We start from the raw sequence: 14,164 nt of genomic DNA, 5'->3' as shown, positions 1-14,164 counted from the left end.
ATATAATTCACATATGCTTTCTATGTAGTTAAGTGTAATAATAGTTTCTGTTCAATTGTCTGAATTCCATCATATTCAACAAATTGTGTTATTTTTATAAAGATCTAAATTATTTTTTTGGATAGATTTTCAGTTTGGGCAATCCTTTCCATCTATTTAGTCAAGATTCTGGTATTTCCAACATTTCTGTCTGGTATTCTAACCATCACCAAACTATAAACATTTTAGTATAGGCATTTCAAGATCATGCATTCATTTAAAACAAGAAGACGAGTATTGAATGCTAAGCTATTAACGTGCTAAGCTCTATTTTTGTAACTGAAGTTGCTGTGGACAGGAACACAGATAAGGTTCCTGACCTTATAGGGTTTACTTTCCAGTATTAACTTAGATTTTATGTTTCTAATGTTCTAATTAACATTTCCAACAGCAATATATAGGAATGACCACTTCACTGTATTCTCATCAGCACGGGGTGTTATTATTGCTTGTTTGTATAATGAGGAAAAGTACATATAGGGTTTACTTTCCAGTATTAACTTAGATTTTATGTTTCTAATGTTCTAATTAACATTTCCAACAGCAATATATAGGAATGACCACTTCACTGTATTCTCATCAGCACGGGGTGTTATTATTGCTTGTTTGTATAATGAGGAAAAGTACAAAAAAATAAGGCACTGTTACGCATTGAATTGTGTCCCCCCCCCCAAATAACATGTTACAGTCCCTATCCCCATTACCTCAAAATGTGATCTTATTTGGAAGTAGCGTTTTTGCAGCTGTAATTAATTAGTTAAGATGAGGTCATTAGGGTGGGCCCTAGTCCAGCATAACTGGTGTCATTCGACAAAGGGAAAAGTTGGACACAGATACACACAGAGGAAAAACAACATGTGAACATCAAGGTAGAGATTGGGGTTATGCAGCTGCAAGACAAACAGCACCAAGGATTGCCAGCAAATCACCAGAAGCTGGCAGACAGGCATGGACAGATGATCCCTCACAGCCCTCAGATGGAGTAACCCTGCCCACAGGGTGATCTCAGACATCTAGTCTCCAGAACTCTGCAACAATATATTTCTGTTGTTTCAATCACCCATTCTGTGGTTCTTTGTTATGACAGCCTGAGCAAACTAATACAGACGTGCTTCTTACTCTGGATTCCCCTGAAAGAAAGGAGACTTTGGTGGTCATTCATGTTTGTTCAACACTTGCCTCAAGATGTAAACCTTGCTCTCAGAAGTATCACGACCTTTCGTTAGTTTGTTTTTTCTCATTTTCCCTGTGGGTTTAGATACAAATGATAATCAAACAAACCTATCACAACGTTTCGTTAGTTTGTTTTTTCTCATTTTCCCTGTGGGTTTAGATACAAATGATAATCAAACAAACCAAAGGCCTTCAATGAACAATAAAGGTCTCCATCATAGGTTGCCAAATTGGGGTAATCAATGATAACTGGATGCAGGAGTGGATCTAGCTTTTGTGGGGCTTGACGTTTATCTAATCTTCTCTAAGAATAAAATTATAAATACAAAATTAGGGAATAAAAGTTAGCATTTATTTAAAATAGAAAGAAAGTAAAACAAATTACAAATATTAGAAAGATGATAAACACTACAAATGCCCCTAAGTCTAGAAATATATAACATTCTTGTTTTAATTATCTCACATCCCTTTATGATTTTTTTCTTACATATTTTGGCTGCATATTCTTCGATCATCTCTTCCTAGGACATCAATTTTGTAACATGGCTTTCTACATAGAGAAAAAAAAATTAGTTGTCTTCCTCTGGCATGGTTGGTCAAAATTTGTGTTTCATTATTGATAGATGGGTTGCATAAAACATTTAACTTCACACATAGATGTAACTCGCTGCCACAGGATTGAGCCAGAAACATGGGAATTCTAATAAAATCTATTTTAGGTGATTTCCATTAAAATGTATTTCGAGTTTATAATTATATATGATGTATCATCAAATATATTGCTGACAGGAGAGAATTTCTGCCTTGATGAGGCATTGATGATAACTGAATCCTCTGCTTATGATTTTACACATCTGATGCTTGGAGGAATTTTCCACAGAATTGCTTCTGGCTCTGATCACTGCAAACCTTGTTTCTCTCCCCACACACTTCCAGTGTTAGGTGTTGCAGGACACATTCTTATCCTGACATGACCTCTGACCCTGGTCTTTGAAGTCATAATGCCGGGTAAGTTGGCTCAAGAGCAGGAAGAGTATCTGGGAGTCATTTCTGTACTGGGTCAGTAAGTAATAGCTTAGCTATATAAGGCGGTGACTGTGGCTTTCACAAATACATCCCAGTAAACCAGAACTTAGTATGCCCCTAACTCAACTTCCCTTAACGAGATCGCTGAAATACTGGTGTCCACAGTAACATCATTGACTGCATTACAATACATGGGAAGTCAAAATGGAAAGAGAATGGCTTAACCAATTGCCATGAAAGAATTTTGCTTTTACAAAGTTCACCAAAATCTAGAATTGTGTAAACATGTCAGGATCCTTCCCTGGGTCCTAGAAGGAGCCTGTGCATGAGAGGACCCCTCCATGAAAGGGGTCTTGAAGCTTAAGTTCCATTTGCTTCATGGTGACCTGCCTTTCACAGTGCAAAATGAATGATCTAAGCCTCATCACAGGTATGTTCTTTAGATATTTAATTTTTGATCATTTGTACTTTGGCAGCAGAGAATAATGTTTAGACAATCTTTCCGGAGCAATGGCAGGCTGTGATAAAATAGAGAGTGGGAAAATGAGAGGAATTGTTAGAAGAGTTGGAAAGTGGTAGTGTGCATGGAAATAATGAGCTATAAATGCAAAATATAAGCATTTTCTCCGTATTTTATGTATAATAGAAAGGATAGATAATGATCTTCAAAGACAAGATAATGTCAACCTGATTTATTTAACTGAGGAGGTCAGAGAACTTTGTTTTTTTTTTCAATCCAGAGAAATCTGTGCTATAAGGACCTAACCTGAAAGTTAATTTGAGCTATTGCTTTGTACCTTATTTTCATGTGGACCTCAGACCAAATTATTTTAGCATGTTTATAATGGAAAACACACAAGGTTTGTTTTTAGCAATAGCAGTAATAAATTGGAAAATGGCTAAGTCTGTATTTGTCATAAAGATGATAATGATAATATTAGTTTGTGGACCCAGTGAATTCTGTTTGGTTTGGATTCTTTGGTCCAAGTAAATCAGTGTTAGGGTAAGAATAGCCCTGGGCTATTCGGTAGATGTCTTTATAATAAAAGGAGTTCTCTTTTGATTAATAATTAAATTGCACTATTGATCTTTGGATAAAGGAAAGGCACAAAGAAATAAATTTCAAAGACATTAACATGCAATCTATTTTTTTAGTGAGTATAAAAACAAAGAAACAATCTAATAAATCAATAGGAGTAACAAGCACTTCAACAGATTTTGACATCAGTCTAAGAAGTTAGAGATTACTTAGATGTTCTTCCTAACCAAGAAGTGTCTTGCTCCAACTTTAACCATGGAGCTATGGGGTGTAAATATGTGCTGACAAAGGGGTCAGAGTCTCTGACTGCCTTGATTTGTTCTCTCCCGTGTTCATTTTTTCCTGCTGTTGCAATAAACTATCACTAATTTGTGGCTTTAAACAGCACAGATGTATTATCTCTACAGTTATGCATGTCAGAAGTCCCATATGGATCTCACTGGGCTAAAATCAAGGTGTCAGGAGAGTTATTTTCCTTTCCGGAGGCTCTAGAGAAGAATTTGTTTCCTTGCCTTTTCCAGATCCAAGGGGCTACCCACATTCATTGGCTCCTGGCCACTTTCCTCCATCGTTAAGACCAGCATTACAGCATCTCTTCTACAGGTATATTGCTTTCTGGCCATGGCTAGCAAAGGTTCTTTACTTTTCAGGGATCATGTGATTAGATTGGGCTCACCTGGATAACCATGTGTGACCACATGGATGGACCTATAGAGCATTATGCTAAGTGAAGTAAGTCAAGTGGAGAAAGACAAGTGATTTCACTCATACATAGAATCTAAAAAACAAATGAATAAACAAAGAAAAAGCACAATCAGACCTGTAAAGACAGAGAACAAACTGATGGTTGCCAGAGGGAAGGGGTAAGGGGTTGAGAAAAATGGGCAAAGGGGAGCAGGAGATACAGACTTCCACTTATGGAATGAGTAAGTCTGGGAATGAAAGTTACCTCTTAGGAAATATACTCAATGGTATCATAATAGAGTTGTATGGTGACAGATGATAGCCACACTTGCGGTGAGAACAGCATAAAGCACAGAGAAGTTGAATCCCTATGTTGTATACTTAACAACTAACGTAGCATTGTGTGTCAACTATAGTCAAATAAAAAAAAAAAAGAACTCTGATGGTTGTGTTTTTGTATGAGTTGAGTGGCTATCTAGCCTGCACATGAGATAAAGAGATAAAATACTACTATTTTGGCTACTATTTGTCTTGGCTTGATTTAAACTACTGATTTTACAATAAAGCCAAAGGGCATCAAAGTCCATTTCCAGATTCCTGCACAGTCCATTTCCCTTCATTGCTATTTTGTCATTTTGTGCTTTCCTGATTTTGCCCAAATATTTGCAATTTGGGTGGGGACCACAGATTACCGGTCAACCCAAAATTCTTTTACCTATGTGCTATTCTTCAACTTGCAAGTAAGTAAACTCCAGTCCAACAAAGCTCCTTTGAACTTTACATATCAAAGAAAAATCACTCTTTTTAGACTAACATCTAAAGCAGCACGGCGTGCATGGAGAGGCCCGACTGAGATCTTCTGGCAGGCTGTCACCTATTGACTAGAGATCTTTGATTTTGGAAAATGATTGTTTTTTTACATAGATGTTGGCCTCTGCTATGTAATCCTTCCCTTTTATGCTTTGCCATTAAAACTATTTACAATCAAGACACGAATCTCTAACTCTTTCTTTCTTTGAATGGTTTAGTTAATTGTTACCCACTGGTGCTATCCCACAGTCAAAGGAGTTCTTTGTACCCTGCAATAATGACTGAAGAAATGAATGAATGAATGAATGAATGAGTGAATGAATGAATGAATGAGTGAATGAATAAATACAAGACAATGTCATGTGGTAGGTGAGCCCAGGCCAATCAAGTCTTGGCTCCGTAAGCCTCAGTTTCCTCATCTAAAAAATGTGAATAATAATATCTACCCTGTAAATTTATTGTAGGAATTTGGGATAACATATGTAAAATCCTTGAAACACAGACACTGGCAGTAAATGTCTCTCAATAGGAATCATTATCCAGTGTTTTGCTCTTTGGGGATTACACAACTAACCCTCAATAATCCACATGTGGGTTATTCTCTTTGCAAATTAGCTCCAGCAAAATTTTGAAAGTAAGTAGATTTTCCCACGAACTCCTCATTTACTCTTGGCTGACTTCCCACCACCAATCTCGTGTGTGTTTATAGAATGCAAACAATTTAATATTAAGCTACATATTACATTAGTAGAAAGGTAAATCTGAGGCCACAAATGGGATACATTAAAAAACCAAACATTTATGACATTTGGATTCTCTAACTTGCAGTTACTTGCCAAGATTGCTGAACAAGCCAGATGTAAAATTTTTAATTTTATTGTATTAAATATAGGGACAGGATAGCTGGCTAAATATTTGTATGGTTTTGTAAATTAAAAAAAATTTTTTTTTTTTTTTTACTTAACACTCTTAGATCATGTCTATGTATAAACACCAATATTAATTTTCACCAAACAGCTTTTCTGACATCTAAAGTGTTTGCTGTCACTGGCTCAGTCGGGATCATCAGATCAGTCATGTCTGACCTCAATCCCTTCTCTGGGCCTCTGGAGAGGAGAGCTAATGTAATCATGGCTTGCTGATGAGTTATCAGCCATTGCACGGAGCTGAATCCTGTAGATTAATAATGGAGAGATAGCAAAGTTAAAGCCATGGGGAAAAGGCTAAAATGTAAATACGTGGGGATGGCTAATAACAGTGGCAGAAATTTGAAAATGAGGTTATTAGGTTATAGTATAGAAGGGTAAGACATCACAATTCCAAACCAAATTAGAGATATTGCACTACTAATACATTACCAGAGGCTAGTGGATAAAGATTTGAAGAGGGGGAAATGACATTTAAGTATTCCTGCTGCTCATTGAGGAAGAAGGAAAACATGAATAGAAGAAAAAGAAGCAGAGGCCAAAGGATTTTCACAGGGAGGAGCAGGGCTGTGCTTCAGCACCACGAGCCAAACTCCACATGTACCCATGTTGACTGGCTTCATCACCCAGAGCGGGAGGCGCCTGGAATGTGTTCTTTTTTCCCTTTTATTCCATAATGTCTTTATTGAGATAAAATTCACATACTATAAAAGTCACCCATCTAAAAAGTATAATTCAATGGCTTTTTATCTGGCTCACAGATATGAGCAACCATCACCACAGTCCATTTTAGAACATTTTCATTATATCAGAGGGAAACTTAGCACCTATTAGCTATGAACCCCCATCTTCCTATTTCTCCTCTAGCCCTAAACAACTACGAGTCTACTTTTAGTCTATAGATTTGCCTATTCTAGACATTTCATATAAATGAGGGATGCCTGGGTGGCTCAGCTGGTTGAGCATCTGACTCCTGTCAGCTCAGGTCATGATCTCACAGTTTGTGAGATCGAGCCCCATGACAGGCTGTGCTGTGGGCAGCACAGAGTCTGTTTGGGATTCTCTGTCTCCCTTGTTCTCTGCTTCTTTCCCACTCATGCTCACTCTCTCTGTCTCTCAAAAATAAATAAACATTTTTAAAAAATGAAATCATATAATATGGTGTTTTGTGTCTGGCTTATTTCACTTAGCATAGGGTTTTCCAGGTTTATGCATGCTATAGCATGTATCAGTAAGTCATTCCTTTTTATGGCCAAATAATATTCCATTGTATAGATATACCACATTTGATGATCCATTTGTCAATTGATGGACATTTGGGTTATTTCTACCTTTGGCTGTTATGAATATTATGAATAAACATTTATGTGTAAGTTTTTTGTGTGGACCTTTTCATTTCTCTCGTGTACATACCTAAGAGTGGGATTGCTTGGTCATATGGTAACTTAAGTGTAACCATTTGAGGAACTTCCAGGTTCATTTCCAAAGTGTCTACACCATTTTATATTCCACTAGCAGCAATTGTGTGAGGTTTCTCCACAACCTCGCCTGTCATCTGTTCTCATCATTTGGTTTTAAATAGTTTCTCTTATATGACAAGAGAAGTGAAATGAAAACATCACATTTGCATTTTGGGCACAAGAGACCACTATTATTGGTATTCTAAGAAATGTTTATTTTCTACTTTATGGTTCTACTACTAATGTGAGCTAACTTTTTTCAATATGTACTATGATAATATGGATGATGAAGGGAAAATCGAATGCTGCATTTTAAATATGTGAAAAATGGTTCCTATACATTGCCACTTAAATAATAAACAGCCTAAAGTATCCATACATACTCACCCACCCTGAACTGGCAAAGTCTTACTCATCTTGTGGATCCCTGGGTACCTTCCCCAAGTCACTGGCTTGAGTTAGGTCACCTTGGGGTGAGGCTCCCTAGAGGCTCTACTTCCTCTGACGCAATATGCATCAGAGTTTATTCTCATTATTTGATTAATATCTGTCTTGTCCTCTAGTCTATAAAGCACTGGGGCAAAGTGACCTTAGCTACCTTCCCCACAGGTTTCCCAGCATCTAGCATATGTGTGAACTCCACAACTATTTGCCAAATGAAGGAGCAAGAAAGGTTTTACACGAACATTCTCCTGCTTACTAACTTACTTACTAACTTTTCCTGCTTACTCACTTTTCAGTGAGTATGTATAAATTAGGCTTAACCATGGAATTTGCTTAGTTTCGATACAAACTGCATCCAGGCTGCGTCTCAGCTTTTTGACGTCCTCAAGAGCAGGCTTCTTTTGCCAGCAAATTCCTCCCTGAATCTGCTAACGCTAAGGTATGTTCAATATCTGTCTAAAAACTATCCTAATCTTCCCCAACAGAGGCCAGAGTGTAGCTGAAACAGCTCTTCTGACATTTGGAAAGCTCTGATTCTGCCAGTCATTTTCTGTTCTTTATCATGTTTTTTCAAGGGAAAAAGCTGTTTTCCTGTGTGTGAGGACATTCTCTCCTATCTAATAATGCTCAATTGTCTTTTATTCCATTAGTGTGTGAGAAACCACCCGTCCAATTGAGATCAGAGCTGTGGATGTCAAAGTGTCTCATTTTATATAGACGTGCAGCTGTCAGATCAGAGATCAAAGGCTTGCCTTTAATGAAAACAAGTCATTTTTACCAATATGACTATGGAATTCATATGAATAGTTTTCTGGATCATATGATTGGCATCTGTACTTCTCGAGCTCCCACCACTTTATCAATGAGTTGGTTTTCCAAATAAAAGGATATGGAAAATATCCTAACCTTTTCCTTCCCTTCCAATCAGGCTCCTACTGTGGTCTCTATAAAGAAGGTTTCACAATGATGTCCTATGGGTCATGCTTGAGAAATACATTTTACTTGACTAGCAGCATTAAATGTTTTTTCTTAAGTTAATTTAAATTTCTTAATTTAATTATTTTTCTTAAATTAATCAGAATTTAGGGGCGCCTGGGTGGCTCCGTCAGCTAAGCGTCTGACTTCGACTCCGGTCACGATCTTACAGTTTGTGAGTTCGAGCCTCGCGTCAGGCTCTGTGCTGACACCTCAGAGCCTGGAGCCTGCTTCGGATTCTGTGTCTCCCCCTCTCTCTCTCTCTCTGCCCCTCCCCACTTGTGCTCTGTCTCTCTCTGTCAGCCAAAAATAAATACATGTAAAAAAATTTAATCAAAACTTAGAAGATTCCCATAAAGATTTGACTTTCCAACTTTCCTTGGTAAATCAGGCACTAGCAATACTGGGTGGTGCTCCCGCAAAGGAAATATCATAGTGCTGCCTCTAAGATGATACCCAATGATCCTCACTCCCTGGTATGCAAGTCCCCGTGAAACCCCTACCCCTTGAGTGTGGCCTGGACCTGGTGGCTCACTTGTAATGAAGAGAGTATAGCAACAATGATAGAATGTCACTTCTTAGATTAGGTGCAAAAATACTCACTTCCACCTTGTTCTCTCTTTCTTCTTCGCTTGCTGTGGAAGAAAGCTGGCTTGCAAGTTGTGAGCTGCCCTAAGGAGAGACTTCTGTGGCAAGGGACTGATGCTTCCAGCCAACACCCAAGAAGGACCTGACACCTTTCAACAGATATGTTCGGGAGTCAGAAGTGTATCTTCCCCCGCCAGCTGAGCCTTAAGATGAGCTCACTTACAGAGCTGACACCTGGCTTGCTGTCTTATGAGGGACCCTGAGCCAGGGGACCCAGCTAAACCATACCTGGATTCCTAGCCTACAAAATACATATATTTTTTGAGAAAGCATATATTTATTGTCTTAAGACAGCAAGTTTTAGGGTAACCTGTTACACAGCAATAGATAACCAATACAGTAATAATTAGTGGTCTGCTGGAATTCAGCACAGCTGTGCCCTTTGGAAGGTATATGTTCTCTCGGTCTGTGCCTGTCCAGCCCACCTCTGGCTCCTGAGTCCCGGCTCTATAACGTGGAGTAATCCACCATTCACTCAGCCACCCCACCAGGACCTAGCATCATCCCTTAAGCCACCCAGTTACTAAGCCCTGTAGGATATACACGTGACTTTCATACCCCGTCTTCACTCCACACTCTTATCATGTGTTTGGTACTTTGCATGGTCTTGCATGAGCTTTGGCAGCGGTCTCCTGATTCCTCTCTCTGTTTCCTGTCTCACTAGCCTCCAATTCATCTCTGTACATAGCGGTGAGAGTGCTCTTTTTTGTTTTTTCCTCTGAGAGAAAGAGCACTAGCAGGGAGAGGGGCAGAGGGAGAGAGAGAATCCTAAGCAGACTCCATGCTCAGCACAGAGCCCAGCCCAGCATGGGGCTCAATCCCAGCCCCTGAGATCATGACCTGAGCTGAAATCAAGAGTCAAATGATCAACCAACTGAGCCACCCAGGCACCCCATGAGAGTGCTCTTTCTAAATTCTCTCCAGGATAAAATCCACACTTTTTGGCTTGGCTTCCAAGACCCCCCCATGAACAAGCCAGCCTTGCACTCCAGCCCCATCTCTACCTCACCCACCTCACCACTGCCTGGAACCACATGCTTCAATCATCCCAAACTCCTCACTAATCCTCAGATGTGTCTGCTGTGTCCCACCTCTGTGCCTTTGCCCTCACTGGCCCCTTGGCCTGCATGAATGCCCTTCTCTGAAGCACTCTTTTGTGCACCTTCAGCCTTCAGTTCATACTACTCTCCTGGTGCTTCAACACTCAATTGCACTTGCTCCCTTACCAACCATTCTTCTCTCACTGGGTGTTGAGCTCCTCAAGGGAGATACGATGAGATAGCCATCTCTGAATGTGCAATGTCCAGCATACTGTCTGCACAGAGAAGGTACTCAATTCACAACACTATTTCCACAGAACAACGCCAACCAAACTGATTCTATTGTTGCCCCTTAATGCCACCACTTGCCAGTCCTGCCACCTGGACAGAAACCACTCAGTTCTCCCTCTTCTACTCATCCTTCAGGTCACAGCTTAAAAGGCACTCTCCTAGATCACTCCTGATCCCATAGATTACATCAACAATCCCCTTGGCAAGACTCAGCACTGTTGTAATCATCCACACAGCATTTACTATATACCAGGAACTTTTCTAAGGGAGTCGTACATATATCAGCTCATTCAATCCTCCCATAATTCAATCAGGTTATCCTAGCTTACAGATGAGAAAACGGAGGCATTTGAACCAAGCAGTCTGACTCAAGGTCTGTGTGTCTAACCAGCCTTTTTAGTGCCTATCATCGGCATGCCTGCACCGTACCATCCCACATATGTGTGCATGTATTCACACACCATTAGACAATAGGCTCTAAGAGGACAGGGTCACATCTACCTTGTCCTTTCTGTTCCCCAACTGCAAGCCCAGCACCTGGCACAGAGTGGCTATTATTGATGGATGAACTCTGAGTCCCTGAGAACGGATGGACAAAAGAAATTTTGGAACCAGTAATTTATACCCGGGCCCCTGGACTGGCTGGCCTTTGAACCTGATCCCCTGGATCAAGGGATGCAACTCTGAGTAGCCCACCTCAGGCAGTCACAGCTTGTCACTTTTCATGCAAAACCTAGTTCTAAAGCTCAACAGTGTAAAAGTTTCAGAGCAGATGATAGCCTCGTCAGGAAGCAGGAGACATCCAAGCTCCATATCTGGTATGAATGCTCTAGTGTCTGCTGGGACCCTGGCCATCGAATGGCATCCAGGAATGACCCTCAAGAATGTATCGACTTCTCATAATAAAAGAGCTGATGTCTTTTAAGCCCTCCTACAATGTTCCAGAAACTCCCTACCATGAGTTCAAGTCCTCACAATTCTTCAAGGAAACTTTTTGTCAAGATTTGAGATCAGGAGGGAACCCTCCATGAGGACAGCACTGTGTCCCCAGCACCTAGAACAGCTGAGTGGCACAGAATGGGTGCTCAACAAATGCTGGTCTAGTGAACTTTGTGGATGAGGACGCTCAGGCTCAGCAAGTCCAGGCCATACCCATTGCCACCCAGCTGGTCAGTGGTGCAGTGGGGAGGGATTTCAGTGTAAGACTCTCCGGAGCTAAGTCATGCTTTTTTCACATTCTACACTTACTCCGTGTAATATTCCCATTCCCAAGAAACTGCTTGGTAGAATTAAGGTCTTGAAGTTCAGGAGTGAGGACCATGACAGCCAGGGCCCAAAACATGACTCCTGAAAGTTGTACTTAGTGACTCAGGCCGACTGTGGGTACAGGAGAACCTCACGAGTTCTTCTGAAAGCAGATTGGGGTCATACAAACACGGAAGCCATATTCTGAGGAGCTGGTAACTCCCCTCCCCCATTGTTCCTCAGGCCTGTCTTTTCCCTTCATGGTCACTGTTTGCAAAAAATAAAAAAGTCAGAAAGGCTCTTTTTGCATTCTCTCTTTTTCCTGAACACTCATGTCAGCAGATTCTCTTCTTTTCCTGAACGTTCCTGAGCCACTGATGTCCCCTGTTAAATGCACTGCTTTCAGGGCTGACTTTCAGGCTGGATTAAAAGACAGACGGCCCTGTGCAAGCGTTAACTCGTGGCTGTGCACTGCATTTTTAAAGGCCCAGAGAGCTGCTGAAGTATGAAATGACTTATCTTTTACAAATGACTGACCTCATTTCACTCCAAAAACTCTGGACTCATTATTTATGTGGAGTACCTATCTCCTCATTATAAATCTTGGAGAGAAATTTCCATCCACACCCTTTAATGTTCCGTAGTTTTGAAACTCTGTTTCTGTTCCTTGCCAAAAAAAAAAAAAAAAAAAAAAAATTAGCAACCAGAGGAAGTATTATGGATACCCTTTAAAAAGCTGAACTATTATAATGAGTTATGAAATTGTTACTATTGGAGATGAGTTGATCGACCTCTTTGCCTATTATGTCCTTTCTTCTTGGGTGTGTCTGTGAGGCTAGTAATGGGTATGGAAGCCCCGCTGACATCTGATTCAGGTAGCCTTGGCTCTCAATCTACAAATTAAAAAATTTGTAGCGGCTCAGTTCAGAAAACATGTTTCTATGTAAGAAATTGATCATGTTAGACTTTTATGTTCATGATTATGTTCATGAGTGAGACACTTGGTCACTGTACATCACAATTTGAGGTTCATACTGAAAACAAACTACCTAAGTTTTAATAAGTTTTAGTACTGTTAGGGTTAGATTTGCTACCTTAGCAAATATGCTGTTAATCTGAGAGTTAAGAAGTAAAGTACAATCAAATTTAGAGTGGACCATGGGGGGACTGGGTGGCTCAGTTGGTTGAGCATCTGATTCTTGGTTTCAGCTCAGGTCATGATCTCACAGTTTGAGTTCAAGCCCCACATCAGTTCTGTGCTGACAGCTCAAAGCCTGCTTGGGATTTTCTCTCCCTCTCTCTCTCTCAAAAATAAATAAACAACAACAAACAACTTTAAAGAAAAAATTTAGAGTAGACCAGACTGAAGAGACAGTATCACGAAATGGAAACTGCATGGGATTTAGATCTCAGCTCTGCCATTACTGTGTGTCCTTTGCCAAATCACTCACCTTCTCTGAGCCTCATTTTCTCCATCTCTAAAATAAGTTTAATGGTATTCACTTCACAGGTTACGGCAAGGGAGAAATGAGAGAATATTGGTGAAAGCACCGGTTCCTGCTTCCTGCCCCTCTTAAACTGGGGCTTTCAGCTCACCTGAGCCCGCCTGAGGCTTCACCTCGAGGTGCCACCATAGCTGTGTCCCACCCTTAGCGCTTATTACCTTTCTCTCATCTTTGGTATTTTACAATGTGTAGTTCCCTCTTCTCAATACTCTCGAGCAATCTTGTGTTTGCCAGTCAAATCATGGGTAGAAAATGAATACACACTGAGGAGGGTAAGTGTGGGGATGGAGAGCAATGTGCCCATCATACAGGTGGTGCAATACACATGTTAGTATCGTAAGGCAGCCTCCAGCCCACTGAACAGTTTGGGAGCCTTGATTGGTATTTTACCTCTTCAACATATTATCCTCCATCAACAAAGAGCCACAGCCTCAGGCCCCAACCTAGAGTGTGCAGAATTGCAGAAATGCAGGATGGACTGGCACAGGGGTTAAGGGATTGGGCTCTGGAGTGCCCACTCAGGAATCCTGCTCTGCATCTGTCCATCATGGGACTATGGGCTTTGCTTGTCTCAGCCACCTCAAATGTGAAGTGGGAATATGAATAATACTTTCTTATTAAGTAATTAGTGTTAATATTTGTTATGGACTGGATGTTTGTGTCCCCTCCCCAAAATCATACGTTGAAATCCTAACCCTCAACGTGATGGTATTAGGAGCTGGGACCTTCGGGCAATGATTGGGCCATGAAGGTGGAGCCCCTATGAATGGGATTAGCGTGCTCCTAAAAAGAGACCCCAGAGAGCTCTCTTGCTCCTTCCACCATGTGAAGATAAAGAGAAGACTGCTATGAACCAGGA

General features: G+C 40.5%; 1 long non-coding RNA gene across 1 annotated transcript; it reads left to right on the top strand.

Annotated features, from left to right (window-relative positions):
- The first annotated feature begins 2,284 nt into the window (after positions 1-2,284).
- On the top strand, positions 2,285-4,833 carry LOC122217065. The gene is made up of 3 exons (XR_006201276.1): positions 2,285-2,668; positions 3,799-3,880; positions 4,770-4,833. It is a non-coding gene; the product is annotated as an uncharacterized LOC122217065 (long non-coding RNA).
- Positions 4,834-14,164: the final 9,331 nt, after the last annotated feature.

Source organism: Panthera leo, chromosome B1 (assembly GCF_018350215.1).
Source record: "Panthera leo isolate Ple1 chromosome B1, P.leo_Ple1_pat1.1, whole genome shotgun sequence".
Lineage (NCBI taxonomy): Eukaryota > Metazoa > Chordata > Mammalia > Carnivora > Felidae > Panthera > Panthera leo.
Note: the sequence above shows the minus strand (reverse complement) of the source record. Positions and strands in the feature narration are given on the sequence as shown.